The sequence below is a fragment of the Meriones unguiculatus genome, chromosome 7, assembly GCF_030254825.1.
Source record: "Meriones unguiculatus strain TT.TT164.6M chromosome 7, Bangor_MerUng_6.1, whole genome shotgun sequence".
Taxonomy (NCBI): Eukaryota; Metazoa; Chordata; class Mammalia; order Rodentia; family Muridae; genus Meriones; species Meriones unguiculatus.
This window is the reverse complement of record NC_083355.1, coordinates 110,136,629-110,149,776: the sequence shown is the minus strand read 5'-3', so window position 1 is coordinate 110,149,776 and position 13,148 is coordinate 110,136,629.

Below are 13,148 nucleotides of genomic sequence, written 5' to 3'. Positions count from 1 at the left end.
CAACTGCGAAGTGACTAGTATCCACAGGCTGTTGTGTTGAAAGCTGAGTAGGATGGAGGTGTGAAAAAGAAAACGCGGTGCTCCAAGCAATGATGTCAACTTGAGAACTAGCTCAAAGCTGCTCTTCTCTACCCCGATGAAAGATGGATCGCCCGCTTGCACGGACTCTGGGAATTCTTCCGTGGGTGGGATCGGACTGTGTTTTGTGGACAGTCAGAGCCTATGAAGGGTTAAAGCATCAAGAGATGTTTTTCCCCCATCCTGAAGGGTAATATCTAGGAGAAGTCCACTGAGCCAAGAGGATCCCACCAATAGGCGAGAAAACACACAACTTGTTTAAAAAACAAAACCTATGGCAGTTGTTTCTCCTTTATTCAGGTCGGTGGGGACAATAACTGTAGCGACAGTAGACTGAACACCTGCCATAAACCATGAAGAAAACGGACATTCCACGACTTGTTTTATTTAATTCCTTAGCCGAACCTGAGAGATGGGCCCCTTGTACACTTGCCTAGAGAGAAGGATGCGCTGACCGAGGTGGTCAGGGCACATCAAAAACCAATGTATTGCTTAGCTTTTGCTGGTGGCCACAGTATGTAGAGACTTACAAGATGTATTTTGTGTGTGTGTGTGTGTGTGTGTGTAGGGGGTCCACATGTGCATGTGTGTGTATGTGTGTATGTGTGTGTGCATATCAAGGCCAAAGGTTGATGTCAGGTGCCTTCTTCAATCTCTCTCCACCTTTCTTTTCTTTTCTTTTCTTTTCTTTTCTTTTCTTTTCTTTTCTTTTCTTTTCTTTTCTTTTCTTTTCTCTTCTTTTCTCTTCTCTTCTCTTCTCTTCTCTTCTCTTCTCTTTTCTTTTCTTTTTTTTTGAGATAGAGTAGTTCACTGAACCCAGATGTCACCAATTAAGCTGACCGGCTGAGAGGCCCCCTCTCCCCAGTTCCCCAGGGCTGAGATAATAGGGACCTCTTTCTCGCCTTAACAATATACTATTTTATCTCATGGTTATTGTGTGTGAGAGACAGTGTCCCATTTTTCGACTCTTCTCTCAAGCATGCCAGCCAGGACTGGGGCCCCATCAGAGGGCTCGGTGGGCTCATATCCACCTCCAGCCCTTGTTCATAGCATCGTTGGCACAGTGGAGTTCCTTGAGGGAAGCTGGATTTGCTTCAGCATTTCCCAGCTGACTTTTGGCCAGAGGCCACTCTTAGTTCTTTGCCATGTGGGCCTCTCTGTCAGCTTGCAAACTGTGCAAGTTGAGAAGGCAATAAAAAGAGTCTGCTGGAAAGACGAAACCATAATCTTACATAATCTAATCACCAGCATGGCATCCCATGACCTTTGCTATGTTTTATTGATTAAGAGCAAATCACAGATCGTGTCTGCAATCAAGAAAATGAGAGTTTACAAAAGTGGGAAGACTAGGAATATAGGACCTTGGGGGATATCTCAGGGCCTTCTAGCACCCCACCATTTGGTTCTAGTAAATGACCCTACCACCAAAGCTACCTTCCAGCTTTCTCTTCTGGTTTTCACCTCAGCAGATCCTTGTATTCTCAAATAGAAGCTGTTCTGCTCCAGCCACTCCTTCATCCAGGAAGTGTGCCCAGCCACTCCAGCCTTTCTCTTCTGGTCCTGTGGACCCTCTAACCTTAACAGGAGCAGACATGGCAATCACCAAGCATCTCTGTGATTAACATTTTTTTCTTGTGGAAGCTGCTTTGTGAATCTCAAGACACATTTTTTGGGATGCATCTCCTGCCATAAACAGCACAGATTCGGAATGCTGCATGGATTCTTTAGGGCTCATCTACTAGATGGAAAAGGAGGGTATAGTTATGAGCCCAAAGCCACCACACCAACTGGAACACCACCCTTATCAACTCTATGTTGGAGTTTAAGCAACTACGCTCAGCAGATTGTATGCTATGTCAGAGAGGCAATGTTACACACTACCATTGGCTTCCTCCAACTTGTCCAATATTATACTATTTCTTTGGGGAAATGCACTTACATTTTTAAATTTGACCCCATGGACCAAAAGAATAGGGAGGGCAGGGGAGTATATTAAATACCCTACCTTCTGCAGCGAAAGCATTTGTTTGTGTGCCTTCTAGTCTCCGCCCAGATGCGTCCCTGCCTCCATTCTCATTGCCCCAACTCAGGCTTCCTCATCTGAATACTTCAACAGGCTCACATTTGGCTTCTTAACATCTGGCCTCTTGACCTCCAATCCATAATTCACTGTGTAGACCTGGTGATCTTCTGATATGCAACAGAGTTGCCCTAAAGAGACACTACACCACACACACACACACACACACACACACACACACTCACACACTCATGGGCAGATGCATCTATTCACTCCAGACAGAGAGCTCGCAGCAGACCAAAGTACAGATATCACCAAAGTCCAACTTAATAAAACAATGGGTTTATTGGTGTTTTACTACTTACAGGAACAAATGTTCACTGGTTTGAATAAAAAATGTGCCCCATTTTTAGTCACAAAGGAGTGGCACTATTTAAAAGGACTAAAGGATTAAGAGGTGTGGCCTTGTTGGAGGTAGTGTGTTGCTAGGGAGGGGTTTTGAGGTTTCAAAAGCTCATTCCAGGTACAGTCTTTTCCTGCTTCCTGCAGATCCAGATGTAGAACTCTCAGCTAATTCTCTAATACCATGTCTGCCTATGTGCTCCCTCATACGCATGATAATAATGAACTACAATAGGTTTCTTTTTTCCTTTTTGTAATGCAGATATATGCCAGATTAAACTGGATAATAAGTAGATAAACACAGGTTTATTGGGCACTGCTTCTGGGCAGGTTCATCAGTCTAAAAGAACGGGGCTGAGGAAGTCATGTGTCTGTGCCAGGGTGGGGATGTTGTATAAGCTGTAGGTGAAGGGTGATGACAGGTCAGCCAGGAGCTCGGTTTGTGGCCAAGTATGGTCAAGATCTGAGCATTTAGGTGGACATTTGGATGGCTGGCAGCATTAGGGGAGGAGCTTCAATAGTTGGCAAGAATGCAGAACTGGGCTGTTGGCATCTATCCTTTGCTCAGAGGCTTCCCAGTGTGGGTAGGATTGTGGGAGGGAGGAGGGCAGACAGGGTTTCCCAGCTTGTTCTGGGGTGAGCAGGGTTTCCAGCCAAACAGACCAAACCTCCAAAACTGTGAATGAGCCCCAATTAAATGTTTTATTTTATACGTGTTAGTCAAAGTATCTCTTCACAGCAATAGAACACTGAATAAGAAAATAGATGAGGGGTCACTTACAGGAGCAGAAATCAATCAAAGAAAGCTGCATCACCAAAAAACAAAACAAAACAAAAAACCCACCCCCAGAATGGTAACGACTCACAAAAGCTGGAAAATGACCTGCAGGCAGCTCAGTGAGTTGGAGAATGGCTTTTGCAAGTGACTCAGTTTGTCTGAGCCTCTCTAGACAGCTCAGCTGGTCTCAGCTTCTTCTAGGCATTTTGGTTTGTCTGAGACTCTTCTTTTCAGCTTAGCTTATCTGAATGACTCTCAGCCGTCTTTACTGTTAATATACCATTAGGGAGGAGGGAGCCTAGTGAATCTGCTCAGTTTTAGAGACTTCCTGGTGCCATTTTGAGTTGTTTGTTTCCTTTCTTAAAGAGCTTTCCTGCTGAAAAGAATGCTTCAATCTGAAGGAAACTGCAACATAATAATTTCCCAAAGAAAAAAAAGTAGTCAGGTCATTTCTTGCCCTACCCCAGTGGTTCTCAACCTTTGTAATGCTGTGACTCTTTAATACAGTTTCTCAAGTTGTGGTGATCCCCAGCCCATAAAATTATTTTCATTGTTACTTCTATTATGGGCTCTGCTTAGATCCAGCATAACTCAAGGACCAGGTCAATGCAGATGACAAAATTTGTTGTAATCAAAACACTACTGATCAATCAGGGCCACAGAACAAACTAGGGAGCTGAACTGCAACCCCAAGCCAGAATATCACAGAAGATTTCAGCTTACAAACCACAAACATCTGTGCCAAATTATTATCACATTTTCCCATGAATAAGGATAGGAGTTGGTTCCTGGGCCCAGGAACATGAACTTAGCTTGACCCTGCCAGCAAGATGAAGAAATTGTCCTTGAGAAGGCTGGACTTAGACAGCTGTCTCCTTACAACAGAAGCTGTTCAGCTCTTGGGAGGTCCCCAGCTCCCCTAGAGGCTGGGACCTTGAACTTAGTTTCCCGCTAGGATTACATGGAGTCTGACGACAGAATGGCAGTGCTTAGAACAAGTTTCTTTTGCTTGTTCCCAACACTTCCCAACTGTGATTTTGCTGGTTATGAATTGTAATGCAAATATCTGATATGCTAATGGTCTTAGGTAACCCTGTGAAAGGGTAATTTGATCCCCAAAGGGGTTCCATCCCACAGTTTGAGAAATGCTTCTCTAAGCCTTTCAAGTGGTGTCCCCCAACGACTGTGGTAAAACCTTTGGCTGGATCATGGCGTCTTTGCGCACAGCTGTCACTCAGTGATGTCTCATAACTTTTAAAACAACCTCTCCACACTGACAGTATCCACACACAATTTCCCACACTTACATAGTGGGTATGGTGGTTTGAATGAAAATGGCCGCACAGGCTTCTAGGGAGTGGCACAATCAGCAGGTGTGGCCTTGTTGAAGTAGGCTGTGCCTACTTCTTTGGAGGAAGTGTGTCCCTGGGGATGGTCTCTGAGGCTTCCAATGCTTAAGCCAGGCCCAGTGATGCTCCTTTTCCCTATTTCCTGAGGATCCAGAGGTAGAACTCTCAGCTACCTCCCCAGCACCATTTCTCCCTGCGTGCAACCATTCTTCCCTCCATGACTATAATGGACTAAACCTCCAAACTGTAAGCCAGCCTCAGCTAAATGCTTTTCTTTATAAGAGAAGTCATGGTCATAGTATCTCTTCACAGCAATAAAACCCTAACTAAGACATTAGGAATAATAATAATAATAATAATAATAATAATAAAAATAGCAGTGGCAAAACTTCCCAACCTCCCATAGGTAGGATGGAGGTGTGCACTCTGGATCTTTCTAATAATATCCTTCCAGGAAAAAAAAAGCAGATGGTGAAGTTGGATGAAAAAATAAAATAAACATGCACCAGCATACATAAGAAGGCGCTTTTCATCAAGTATATAAGCAGAATATATGCTACTCGTGGGGCGGCTTCTAGTGTCCAAATCAGAATTACTGGCCACTGGCCATCATCCTGGCATGGGAGATGTGTGTTGGCCATGGCTGCATGCTTCTGACTCACAGTGGAGCCTGCAGTTTGTCATCAAGAGCCCTGACTAATAAAAGGTCTTTTGTGTCGCTGCTCTAACAAATGTCTCCAGCCTCTCTCCTGTTGTCTCTCCACATGTTCTATACTGTGAGCTCACCACGCTACAAATACTTGAAATCCACCAAATATCTCCTTCTTCCTCTAGCTCCTGGGCTTCTCCACAGCGTGTCCCTTGTGTCTAGACTCTCATAGATTTTTCCTCGTTCGTCTGCCTTACTCCTGTTCAGTTTTCAGTCTTAAAAGTCTTTTAAACTCCCTCTTTGACTCACACTTCCTGCAGCACTGAGATGATTGCATTTTAATTGGCAATTAACTTATCTACCTTTATAGGCAAGAAATATATTGCCTTTGTTGACCGTCGGCCGTGGGAAGCGCCTGTTTTGCTGTGTACAAGCTTGCTTGCTTTTATGCTAGGAGCTGCCCTATCTAATTCCGATAACCACTGTGACCACTGTGAGAGTTGCTATGCTGCCTGTTCTACCCATCTGCCATCCTCATTGGTTGGTGGGGGAGAGGGTCTGACACAGGCTGAGCCAATCAGAACCTCTCATTAGACCCTTAAGTTTAATACATGGGTCCAAGAACTTTGGGAGTCATCCTCCTCATGTCACTTATTTCACCAGTTAGCACAATGTGAATTATTTAAAACAAGCGCCCTGACTGTTTCTTTGAGTCAGGAATATGATGCACCTCTCCTTGGATCTCTGCCATCAGGTATCATCAGAAAGTTGTAATCAGGGAGCCAGATGGTGTTGCCACCTCATCTCAAGACTCAAGTTGGGAGGTGTCCTGCCAAGTCCACACAAACACACCCTGTGGTCTTTGCCTGTTGCTAGCTGCTGTTGGCAATGGGATTCTTCCAGTTTCTTACCTGGTTGTTGGCTGGAGGTGATCCTCTGTTCTTTAATGTCCACTAGTTTCATTCAAACCAACAAAGGGGAAAAAAGTCATAGTCTTCAAAAAATACTACAGATATATACTGTTTGCTGAACACACTCCTACAGCCTTGTTAATCCTGTTTGTTCCTTAGACAATTTCACTTTTACTTTGATGGTATACACACACACACACACACACACACACACATATATATAACATTTCAATAAATGATATCATTCTTTTACTTTTTTTTCCTGAGCCAGTGTGTTTATGGTTTTTCTCATAAGCAAAGTTCCCAAGTCAATTTTCTATTGTATTTTTATTGCATCATAGTATGTGGAATGTGAGAGGTGGCCTTTCATGGTATTCTGTTGGATCAAATCAAGAGTCTTCAAATAGTTGGCGTATATTCATAGAGTTGGCAGTTTGAAGTCATCAAATTATTAGATGTTGGAGCTTTTAAACATGCTCACTTTATGTTCTGAAGAAGTCAAGAAAAAAAAGGAAGTGACTGCTTTGTCTTTGGTCTCACAACTAGCAAATATAAAGGCATCCCTACTCCACGATTTTAAATTCTAACTGTACTTGGCTAGCCCAGATGCTTCCAGACTCTGAGATTGGAAGTGTGTCCGCACCATGGACAGTAGCGCAACAGAAAATCTGTTTCAGAGAGGTTGGAGGGGTGGCTCTGTACCATGAAGAGAGGCCCCACACCACCCTTGCCCCTGATAGGTTAGAGGGAGGTGGTTCAGAACCGTGGACAGCAGGCCAATAGCAGCTGCATTGGAAGAATGTTCAGTACCATGGATAAAGGCTCTGCAGCATTTCCACCTTTAAGTTGCTGGGAGAGTAGGTCCACATCGCTGACAGGGGCCCACCTCCATCGCTGACAGGTTTGGTGGAGAGTTCAGGACCATGGACAGCAGCCCCGTTTACACCTCGTTGTATATATATGAGTATTTCTCTTGTGGTGTTGAGGAATATCATCTCTCTCAACACTTGTCAGACAAGGAATTTAGTTAAGTTGCTATTTTTTAACAGGCACTCTGTAATTCTTGCGAGTAAGTTTGTTTCAGAAAGAAATCAGCATTCTTGCAGCTCAATGATCTAAAAATATGCTGTGGGAAAATTTATTTTATAGCCTGATGCAGAATGCCTCTGTCTCTTCTTTTTTTGCTGAATAATGTTCTTTGTTCCTGCAGAGTCATGTGCTATTCCCCCACTGGTTTGGTTTGCACAGCCCAAATGGTTGACATGTTTTGCTGGCTCCTTTTAATACTTGAAGGCTGTCAGCATGCATTTTGGCATAGCAGGAAGTGGCCCTTGAGGGGCTTTCTTATTGTATCTCAAAAGGAAATCATTCAAATTTGCTACTTGCAGAAAAATTGTTCATAAATACTTCCAGAAAAAGTACCCATTTAAAAATCCCTGATTCTGGATTTGAAGGCCAGAGTGAGACAGTCATCTGCTTACATTAAAGGTTAGTTGTCCCCACTAGACCTAACAATATTATTGCTTTAGAGCAGGTTTTTTGAGGTGTTGGGAAGTACTCTACATAAGACACACAATGAAAGGCAAGTGTTAAGAAGATTGAAATGGGTTTCAAGAACAAAATGTGGAAAAACAGTGTTACATCCTTGTTAGGGTTCACAGTTGAGTTAAGAATGGTTTGGTTCAGTCAGACATGGTGGCACATGCCAGGAATCCCAAGCACCCAGGGAGGCAGAGGTAGGTAGATCACTGTGAATCTGAGGCCAGCCTGTTCTACAAAGCAAGTCCAGGACTGCCGAGGCTACACAGAGAAACCCTGTGTCAAAAATATGGTTTGGTCCATCTTCTCTGGTGTTCTGGTTTGCTTTTCTGTTGCCGTGATAAAACATTGCAACTTGGGGAGGAAAGGGCTTATTTGGGTTACACCTTCAGGACCTAGTCCATTACTGAGGGAAGTCAGGGCAGGAAGTGAGGAAGAAATTAAGGAGGACAACTGCTTACTGTCTTTCTCTCTCTGGCCCATGCTCAGCTAGCTTTCTCTTCAACCCAGGATCATCTTTCCAGAGCTGGCACTGCCCACGACGTTCTGGACTCTCCTCCATCAATCAACAATCAAGACGACTCTCCACAAACATGGCCCCAGGCCAATCAGATCTGGGAAATTCTTCAGTTGAGGTCTCTTCTTCCCAGATGACAATAAGTTGTGTCAAGCTGACAGTAAATACTAACCAGTACAGCCAGCATATGCTGCAAACTCTATGAAGTCAGGAACCTTGTCGTTCATCTTAATGTCAGTCCTGTCCCTATGCCAGGCTCTGGACTCCTGATAAAGATTCTGTGCTTTGAAAGGAATACCTCAAATGAAGCATATAGGAACTGTATCTTATAAGAACTGAATCTGCCTTCTTTGCCAAATTACACTGTTGCTTTCTCTTCCTTTTCTTTTAGGCCTTGTGAAATATCAGCAGTTGGAAAACTCCAGAAGAAAACTACTGTAACCCACAGGGAAAGTCTTAAAGATGGCAGCAGTGGAGATAAAGCATGATGAGGGAGTGAGCAAAGAGGAAATTATTTTTATTGTGCCATGTAGCATTTAATTAAAATTATAATATAGGGATTTTGATGTAAGAAATCTATCTAGGATGCTTCTAAATGGAATCTCGTTTGTCAGAAGCTGAGAGCCATTGTTAGCGTTCTTCATCGCCTCTCAGCGAGATGACATTGCTCACCCACAGTGCTGCTGCGTGAACAGCATCACTTCACTTCATTCTGGAGGTGTCTACATGAAGCCATTGGTGGTTTTGTTCCTTCTTTCCCCAGCCATGTCAGTTCTGCAGACAGAATCTCAGCAGAAAAGAAGATGTCTTCATTCTGCCTTGGGCACAGATTTGCCAGACCAAAATACTGCAAAATATACACCATAGGCTCTTCCTTGGGCCTCTTACAAATCCACTGGAGGACCCTTTGTAATTCTATAAGGGACTTCCTTCTTTCCTTTCTTTCTTTTTACCTTCGTTTCTTCCCCTTCCTCCTTTCCTTCCTTCCCTACTTCCTTCATTCCCTCCTTTAGTCCTTCCTTTCTGCCAGTTTCTTTCCTCCCTCATTTCTGGCAATTATCTTTGTGTTTCAGTAGAACAGCTTCTGCTTTACATAGTGAAATTAATAAACAGGAAGCAAGACCTGAGTGGATCCATTAGGGCTTGGGGCCTCCTGGTTTGCATCAGCAGAAGAAAGAAGGTAAATGGTGGAAATTCACCCTCAAGTGTTGAGGAGAGACACCCCCCCCCCCAATTCCCAGCCTTGGACTGGCCACTAGTGACACTTTGGGCAAATCATCTCTATTCACAGAGCCTCAGCTTCCTCATTTGCACAGTGGGACTGATGAATGAGTCCTCACGATGTGTGAGGTTGTGGGCATGAAAGTCTCATAAGAACCATAGAACTCGGAGCCAGAACTATGGCTTGCCAGTTGAGAGCCCTAGCCCTAGCCGGTCTTCCAGAGGACCCAAGTTTATTCCCAGCACCCACATGGCAGCTCACAACTGTCAGTAACTTTAGTTCCAGGGAGTTCAGCATCCTCCCATAGACATACATTCAGGCAAAACACCAAGAACCATAAGACCCCACAACAAAATGCCGCAAAAATAGTAGCTGTGCTCTCGTCATTAATCACTATAAAACTCAAAAACACTGGGAACATCTGAACATGACTTCCAAAAGAGAATATTAAGTGGGCATGGTGATGTACTCATGTTCCCAGCACTGGGGAGACTGAGGCAGGAGGGTGGAGAGTTTGGGGCCAGCCTGAGCTAAAGAGTGAGACTCTGTCTTAAACAAAACAACAGCAAAATATTCTAATTTGCTTTTCAATTGCTGTGACAAACGCCATAACCAAAACCAACGTGGGGAAGAAAGGGTTTGTTTGACAAACAGGTTACAGTCCGTACTGTGGGAATCTAAGGCAGAGCCCTGGAGACATGGCGGAGGCCATGGAGGAGCACTGTTCACTGGCTTGCTCCTCATGCTCCTCATGGTTCCCTCAGCTTACTCTCTTAGTGCACCCAGTTCTACCTGCCCAGAGGTGACACTGTCCACAGTGGCCTAGACCCTCCCATATTAATCTTTATTCAAGAAAAGGCTCCACAGATATTTCTACTGACCAATCAGAGAAAGAGAATTCTCTGACTGAGGTTCTTCCATCTTCCCTGGTGATACAAGTTTGTGACAACTGAACGAAAATTTACCAGGACATGAGGACCATTCTTTCACTTCAACGTCATATTCCAAGGCACTGTATAACAGTATGTTTTACACGCAAGTAGCTGGGAGTAGCTGTAACTGAATCCCATCACTGACAGAAGGGATGGTTAGGAGTAGGGGTGCCCCTTCTGTTTCTGCACTCTGGGTTTATTGCGCATCTGCTAGTGTTTGGGATGGATGCTGGGCCCTTGAGGAGGAATGAGGCAGAGTATGAGCCTCATCCATGACAGCAACAATGAATTGAAAGATGCTTCAGTAGAAGAGGCAGGGATGTGTTGGTGATGAGATGGATCATGGACTGGGTAGTCTTGGAAGTGAATTATCTCTATATTGAATCTAGTGTTTCTGGGAGTGTCCAGCTTTTATCTTTCTTGTTATTTTTTGTTACATTCACTGTTAAGTACTGGCCATGGGGAAACAACAAACCAGCGAATCGGCAGATTTCTGGAAGGCTTATGACCTCATCACCCCACCCCAGAGCCACTGGTGTCTTTCCAAAGGAACAGGAAGAAACAGGTGGGATTTAAGAACTGGAAAGTGGAGTAAAGTATTGCGGCCCCCAAACCCCCATCTTTCAGAAATGTCATCCAAAACCCAGAGAGGTCGTTGTGTGACAAAACTTTTCCTGGGGAGACATAGTAAACCTGTCTACTCACCCCAGAGAGGGGCAGAACGAAGTACATATACCATTAATGTCCAACTTGGTGGACCAATGGGTTTTACTGAGGTTACTTAAAGGGGCAGAAATGACTCAAAGGCAGCTGTGTCACTGAGGCCCATCCCGGGTGGGTGACAGCTCACAAAAGCCGGAAACCTGGAGCCTGCAGGCAGCTAACCAGGTTGGAGAGTGTCCTTTTCAAATAACTGCTCTAAACCTCTTACCAGTCCTTGAGTTTGTGACAGGGTTAGGCAGGCAATCCGGGATCCTGCTCAAAGCCCTCGCGTTCATCCAGGCTGCTCTCTGCTTTGAAATTGGACAGTCTTTCATGCTGTGCACAGCCTTGGCCTCGGAGTGCTCCCCAGTCACCCAGAAGTCGAGACTAAACCTGCAATGCCCTGGCTCCCTCCAGGAAATAAACGAGATGAGATGCAGTTCTGGCTTGGTTGTTTGTTGGTGCGATTCTTATTTGTTTTGTGGCACTCCAGAACCTTAGAGAACTATCCTAACACTGAGCCAGTTGAAACATGAGACAGCATGGTCTTGCAATCCCAGCTGCTTGGGAAGCTGAGACAGGGGGAATCGCTTGAGCACAGGCATTCGAGGGCAGACAGAGAAAAAGAAAACATCCCTAAAGCCAGTGAAAGGCCTGCTTGCTGCCGACACTGGAAAATGTTAGGAAAAAAACAGAGAGCCAGGAGTTGTCACTCCGGGACCCGGGTGTTGCTTTCCCACCAGCTCTCCAGAAAACCCTCATGCTGCCTGGAATTTTCAGTCATTCGTTTGGTCGGCTTGTCCTCCAACTCATGCAGTCACTCGAGCTGAAGGCTCTGTGGTAGGCTCTATCAATAGTCCTTGTCTCTGTTTTCGGTGGGGAGACTTCCGGGAAAGTGCAAGCACATGGAGTACATACATATTGCCGCAGTTGGCAACTGGTGTACAGAATGAGCCGGCACCGGGTGGAGGTGGCCTCGGGAGACTTTTGTAAGGCTGCAAAGCTTGAGGAAACATGCTTAGGAAACAGATGGATTCACACAGTACTCACTATCCATTCATCTGTCCCTCTTTCCATCCATCACTTCCACTGCCAAACTAAATCAGAACCGCATCTCATTTCATTTATTTCCTAGGAAAGCCAGGGCTTTACATTGCATCTGGGTTGACTGGGGAGCACATCCTGGGGTAAGGCTGTACCCATCCACACATCAACACATCCATCTATTCATTCACTCATTTATTTATCTATTCATCTACCTGTCCATCCATCATCTATCCATCTACCCACCCATCAACCCACCCATCCATCTAACAATCCATCCATGTGTGTAAATAATTACCCATTCATCATATCTATACCCATATATACGTATACACACCCATCCTCTACTCAGACACTCATAATCCATCTATCTATCCAAGCACTCATTAGCTATTCATCCACCCACCTACCCATCATCCATCCATCCATCCATCCATCCATCCATCCATCCATCCATCCATCCATCTTCCTATCCACCTACTCATCTATTCATACATTATTACTCACTTATCTATTCACTCTTCCACGCATCCACCCTTCCACCCATCCATCTTGCTAACAGGTATTTATGGTGACCATAGAATACAGAGGTAAAAAGACAGAACTTCTGTTTCCAAGGAACTACATGAGCTTCAGCAAGACCTCAAGAGAGGAGGATGGTTTGGGGGACAGCAAGAGTCTCTTTCTTCCTGGTGCCAAAGTCCCCATATGAAGAAGCAGCAGGAAGCAGTCTGGAGAAGTAGGCAGGGACTCTTTCAAACTGAAGCACTTAGGAATGGCCACAGCAAGTTGGTGGCTTAGAGGAAAAGGGGGAGGCAGGCTCTTAGGATGGGCAGGGAGACAATTTATTCAGTGACTGTTTGGAAACTAGTTCTGGGTGACGTGTGAATGGAGAGTGAGTGTGAGATAGGAGGTAGTAGACCTCCTATGTACTAATGACAGGCTGTCACTTTTTCCAGAGGCACAGAGCAACTGGGTAAGCACCATGGCTGAGGAGAGGAGAGT